General features: G+C 35.5%; 1 pseudogene; it reads left to right on the forward strand.

Moving 5' to 3' along the window:
• The first annotated feature begins 5871 nt into the window (after nucleotides 1-5871).
• Nucleotides 5872-6672, forward strand: LOC105288903 (annotated as a pseudogene).
• The last annotated feature ends 327 nt before the right edge of the window (nucleotides 6673-6999 follow it).

A 6999-nucleotide genomic window follows, 5' to 3' on the forward strand; every position in this document is an offset into this window, starting at 1 on the left:
TCAGAAGGCATGTTGAGCCTCGTGCTGTGAACTCATATTGTATGAGAAAACTGGTTTCACAGTTTTCTGAAACAATGGTTTCATAGTTGTGTTCTTACATAGTGGCTTCCATTGCACTTCAGATAAGGAAAAGCACCCCATATCCTTGACAGAGTTTATAAGATCCTTTACAGTTAGACTCCTGTCTATTTCTTGAGACTCATCGTGGAACAGTGTTGCTTTTTGTTTCTGTGTTGTAACACAAGGTCAATGAATATGTGTTAAATGAGTGAATAAAGAGAAAAATAAAGTGAACAAGAGAAAGTATTTGAATGCAAAACTTAAATTTTTACCATCTAGTGAGATAGACAACAGACAATTAAGTACAATATTCTAAAGACTATGAGAAAAGTATAGAGAGAATGATATGTGAGCTTTAACTGCAGAGGCGAGACAAGGAATGCAGAGTTTATGATTTTGCATCAGAGTTTTAAAGGATGTTTAGGAATTCACTCTTCGTTCAAGCAGGAGAATAATGTTTCAGACTCAGGAAGCAGCATATACAGATGTGCAGAGATGAAAGATAAACCAGCACTTTTAGAGAACTATGACAGAAGGAGATTTGAGCACTTGCCCTTGTTTGATGTGAGCAAATCACACATCATTTGCAGGCTGACCCAGCATACTGTCTTGAACCTACTGTTGCTTGAACACAATGTCTATGTGCTTAAAAGTAGTCTTTTTTGCATGACCCTGGATATTTAGCAGCTTAGAGGATACTTTAGTGTGTGTGTATGTGTATGGGTTTGTGCATACAATCAATAGATTTTAGTTGTTATTTATCAATATAAATTTCAAACCGATATTTGTCTTTTACCAGGAAAGGTGTTGTAAACATTTGTTTATTGAATATAAACTAAGTAAAATTCTGTATTTTAGACCTTGAACTCTAAGAGTAGAGATGGATAAAAAGACATGTATTTAATCGAGATCACACTTATAAGATTTCTGTGTGTACGCATGAAGGGAGAACATTTAGATAGTGCATTATTTAAAAATAAATAAAAAAATGAAAAAGAATGAGTTCTAAATAGCTTTAAAAATATCTGCAAGAGGGTGTTCATGAGGCTCAATAGGGACCCTAAACTCAATAGGGACCCTGTTACAGGGGAGAAAAAAAAGTAAAAATTGTTTAATATCTCTATTCTGAAATAGTGCAAGTTGTCATTTGTTGCCATAATCTAAACATCCAATCTGACAAATGTGCTGCAGAAAAAGCATATAGGTCTTAAATTTTTCAGAAACCCTTTTTGGTTCTGGGTTGATAACCACTCATTTCCATGAATAATGCCACACTTATAATATCTGGGTTTTGGATATTAGTAACTTTAATGAGCATTTATTTACATTCTCTTTTGAAGAAATTCTTCCACAAGATGTCTTATAGAAATACATTATATGTGTGGTTCCAGTCCCTTTATGTCGATAGGGAACAAATCAGTATTGAGTTCATTTAAGAAGCGGACTCCGAGGAATTAATTTGGAACTTATAATATGCAGGCTGAAGAAACACAAATCTAGGGAGCAGAGTAAATGTCAAGGAGCAAGGCCTTTGTTATTAGGCAAGCCTGATTGTCAGTTAAAACTCTACCACATATACACTATAAGACCTTGGGAGCAATTTCAGTTTCCTAATTTAAGAAACTAACATTATAATTCCTATATCATAAGTTTGGTGCAAAGAGTAAATAATCTTTAAAATGCATGGCAAATATATTCTTAAATATCAGCAGCAGTTTCTCCTCTGATCCTAGTATTTTTAATTAAATTTATTGGGATAAAATTGGCTAATAAAATCATATAGGTTTCAAGTGTGTGATTCTATAATACATCATCTGTATATTGCACTGTGTGTTCACCACCCAAAGTCAAATCTCCTTCTGTCATCATATATTTTACCCCCTTTACCCTTTTCTACCTCCACTCCTCCCCCTGTTTCCTCTGGTAACCACTAAACTGTTGTCCATGTCTTAAAGTTTTCCTTTGTCTTGTTCACTTGTTGCTTTAGTTTTATATCCTACATATGAGTGAAATCATATGAATCTCAACTTTTTCTATCTGACTTATTTCACTTGGCATGATAATCTCAAGATCCATCCATATTGTCACAAATGGCAGTATTTCATCTTTTTATAGCTGAGAAATATTCCACTGTGTATATGTACTGCATCTTTATACAATGATCTATTGAAGGGCATTTTGGTTGTTTCCATATCTTGGCCATCATGGACAATGCTGCAATGAAAATAGAGGGAAATATATATTTATGGATAAATGTTTTCAAATTTGGGGGGCAGATATCCAGAAGAGGGATCACTGACCGTGACCGTGGTATTTTATTTTATCCAGTGTCTTTCTATTGTGGACAACTAAGACATTCCACTCTTAAAAGTTTGAGAAGAATAATAGGGAAAAACATGAAAAAGATACAAATAAACCCTTGACTTTTTATCCTGAGAGCCTTCCCTCAGAGCAGATTTCAGGCATGGAAAAATATAGATGATATAATAGGAGAATGTGCTTCTTGGAAGTTAGAAAAGGTCCTTTTTACTGGGACTTGGAGGTGGGGGAAACAAGGGCTTTGCCTCTCAAAAAGTAGTGAACATATAGTGTCCTTGCTTACAATAGTCAGTTTCCAATTCCACCAGTGGTCTGACATGGTTTGAGAAAGGGACAATATGTTTATGGAGTCATATTTCTTTCCCATTCAACCTCATATTCAAATCCAAGTATAGGAGCTGAATCAGTTAGAAAATCAATAGATGGTTGGACATTTTAATATACATTATAAAAATTTAGTCCCCATGATAGTGAACATAAAACACTTAAACTATATCTTATGTCTGCCTTGTTTTTATTATGTCTACAGTGCTTGGAATACTAAATAGGATGTTGCAGACAAGCAGTAATTATTTGTTGAATGAATCAACAAATAAGTGAATGAAAGGATACATAGATGAGAAAATATTGTATTGAATATGCAATTTTATTGAATCCCCTTCAAGGATTGATTGTTAATTAAGTTCATTTGTCTCTGAGTGGGCTCCAAATTAGCAACTGTCTTCCTCTTATGAATTTTTTTAACCAGAAATATCACCATGAAAAACAAAATCTTACAATTTAGATGCATTCATTTAGACAATGTAGTATAATATACTTCATTGAGTGGTAGGTCTAATTAAAAATTAATTAATTATATATTTTTTCTAACTCCAATCTTTTCAACAGTGTTAGCAATACTATTGTGTTGCTTTCCACCAATCAAACCTTGATTCAGTATACTGTTATTGTTTCTTGAACGAGAAAGAGACAGAGAGAGAGAGAGAGAGAGAGACTTTCCAATTAAATTTTCTTTATGACCAGCAGTATGGTAACATTATCTTCATATAGGTCCTGTGCATTTTTGATAAGTCAATTCCTAGTTATGTTATATTTTTGGTTACCATATAAATGGAATCATTTTTTTCTCAAAAATATCACATTGTATATTAATTGTTCAAAAAAATTCCAAATCTAAAAAGGTAGCAGTTCAATGACAGAAAGATTACTATTTTCACAGCCACATTCTATTACTGCTTGCTCATAAAATACTATAATTACCAGCCAAAATCAAACACAACTTCAGAATAAGGATAATATAAACTCTATTCAAATGTCATAAATATTTTATTAGACATTTAATTTCTCATTTATGTTTTTATAACATTTACTTCAGAGATACGGGCATCAGGACTTGCCTTGATATGGGAACAATTTTCTTTAGTATATACTGGAGATTGTCAATGCAGACTAATCATAAAATTATACCTAAAACTGAACTTTTGCATTTTACACATGAGAATTTTAACAACTGACAAAAGCAAGAATATACTATTACTATGATATCATTTTAGTTATAAAAGAATTTAAATACTACAGATTCTTCTACTCATCAAAAAACAGTAGATTTTATTAATATTCATGAAATATGAGAATGAGAGTAAGAAACAAAGGAAGAAGTTTCTGAATTTCCTGGAAACCAAAGACTAAATAGAACTACAAACACTTATAATGTCAATCACACATTCGTGTATGTATGCACACATTTATTTTCTATTTAACAGCCAAGAACTTTCTTCACTCACTTCTAAGCTCTTGTGTGTGTTTTAAGGACTGGGGTGAAACTCTAGAAGTACATTTCCTGGAATTTATAGCCTGTTAATTCTAGTTTGCGTTTAATCAGTGACAGTTACTGCCAAGAGATTTGAAAGTAGAAAGCATGGCAGAATCCTCGTTACACGTGTGACATCATTGCTAGGCTCAGGACTTTGGCAATCTGCAGCAACTTTCTAAAATCTTCTAGGCAATCACCTGCTTTAGTGCTATAGGATCTGGTATCCTTGCAGATTCTTGCTTCCCTGAGATCACTGTTTTTCCTGACCTGCACAACATCATCTCTTACAAATATATTGTAAGTACCTACTTTCTTGTATTAAATTCCTGAAATGTTTTCTTGAACAAATCCTGACCATGAAGTATTTGCTACCACAATAGGTTCAATAAACAGTCATTAAAAACTTGGAACCTAAAATTAATTATGTGGCAGATACATTTACTATTTTAACTGCTATCCACATGCTCCCACACATTTCCTATCTTCCTTTCAATTAAGTGGGCCCCAATATCTAGTTCTGCCCTAATGGGCTTTGAGAGGAAATTATTGACATTGCTTCTGGTATAAAAATTAGGATATTAAATGAATAGTAAATCATTTTCCTGTCCACATTTCCTGTGTTCTTATAGGCAACACAGGGTTTTGTCCTCAAGTGTCAATTATCTATCTATCTGTTCTGGTACTTTGAACGGTGTTGCATTGTGACTCTGAAGTTAGAGTCTAGTTCATGGCAAGAGTGATATTCTTATTTTCTTATACACACTTAAAAAAACAAATGTGCAGTTTACAAAACAGCAAAAAAATAACATTCATTAGATGTTCATGAATAGGTTTCTACAGATAATAATTATGTCCTTGAGATGTAAACTTAAGACATCTATGGCCATACTGAGTATTAAAAATTCTCTGCATTTATTCCTTTACTCAACACATATCTTTTTAGCATTTTTTATGTATCAAGCATTGTTCTAGAAACATTATGTCAGCTTGGGCTGCCATAACAAAATACCACAGACTTCCTGGCTGAAACAACAAAAACAACAGTTCTGAGGGTTGTACGTCCAAGATCAAGGTGCCAGTAGGGTTTCTGGTGAGACTTGTCTCCTCAGATGGTGCTTTCTCACTATGTCCTTCCATGGCCTTTTCTCAGTCCTCTCAGAAAGAGAGTGAATGCTGTTTCTTCCTCTTCTTATAAGGATACCAATCCCATCAGATTAGAGCCCCACCCTTATGACCTCAATTCACTTTATTACTTCCTTAAAGATCCTATTTTCTAATACAGTCATATTGAGGGGTAAGTCTTTAACATTAGAATTTAGGAGAGGAATATAATTTGGTCCATGACATCGTACAAGCAAAATTGTCATAGAGTTTTAGTTTCTCAAAAAGAGTCTAGATTAAGGAAGTTGTAAAATTCTTTTCCAGAATGAAGCTGGATTTAAGAGCACTAGTTTCTAATAACTAAAATACTGAATACTACAGTTCCAAATGCTGGTCTTCTGATTATTAATATTAAAAAAGGTATTTACATAAAGTCTATAAAAGTTTTGTGAACTTAATGATGTAAATTTATTTCTAGTGTTTACTTTCCAACACTTGATTTACTTTATTGTCAGTATCTGTCTTCTAGCTTCAAGATTTTAAAATGTATCGGCACCAAAAAGAGAGAGGAGATTGTGATGGTGGCTCTAGAGCTGGATGTGTTGTCCCCAGCCTCAGTCCCTGATTTGGAGTGGTATGAGGAGCTGGAGGAAACCTACACCCCCTCTTCCCCAACATAGAACTACCTGAGACTACCTCTGCCTAAGAACCTCCCAAATCTTCAGAGCCTTTCTGCTCCAGAGACTGCTTGGTGCCAGTGGTGTTTCACAAGCCTGTGAGCCAGGAAAGCTACTGTTTGTTTACTTGTAAACTTCTAAAGGGTATCATCTGAACATCTTAAGCACTTCAATCAAAAACCTTCTCCTGAGACAGAGGACTGGTGAAGAAGAAACCACAGGCCGCTATTGAGGCAAGCAGCAGGAAGAGGCCAACAAATCATGGCATAACTAGAGTGTCCTCAGCCACCTAGAGGGTCTCTTTGCCCAGACACTAGTGCCACAAGTGCTGATCCTCCTTTGGGGTAGTATCCTAAGTCTCAAGGAGCTCTACGAGCTTGACTTGTCCCTCTTAGCCCTTAAGAGCACAAACCGGAGCCTAAGAATGGCAGCTCCTTTGAGTCATCTTTTCTGAGCCATTTTCATGTCTGATGCCTTCAGTGAGCTACAGATTCCTTGCTCATGGGCACTATCATCATGGTGCAGAGGCACCATGACTGTGAAGAAGATTGATTTCAACATAAGCTAAATTACAGAGTACTCATAGAGGGCCCCAAACTGACTGTGACTCTGTCCTGTGGCAGACCTTCTATCCCAACGATGGCCTAGGAAGACTATGTTTGGTTCCAAGTGCTAGAGACATTGAAAGGCTTTCATGACTGAATGGGGGTGCTTCTTAATTGTGAACACAATGGCTCGATTAACTTTTCTTCTGTGGCACCAAGTTGCCCACCTCTTGCTTGGAGGTAGAGTTGCTTCCTGGTAAGAGGAAGCTTCTGTCCTTCTGACTGCCTGCTTCTCCTCCTCAGATTCCCTTGTGGGCTGGTGGTATGTCTGGGGCTATAATAATCATCATTGAGAACATCTCTTGTAATCAAATGTTGATTTTCTCAGATGGTGCTGAGTCATGCTTTTCTGTTTGGGATTGGAAAGCACATGTAGACCCATAGACAGACATCGTTATGGAGGTGGCCCTTTTCTGCAACCTTT

Source organism: Pteropus vampyrus, unplaced genomic scaffold (assembly GCF_000151845.1).
Source record: "Pteropus vampyrus isolate Shadow unplaced genomic scaffold, Pvam_2.0 Scaffold20, whole genome shotgun sequence".
Lineage (NCBI taxonomy): Eukaryota > Metazoa > Chordata > Mammalia > Chiroptera > Pteropodidae > Pteropus > Pteropus vampyrus.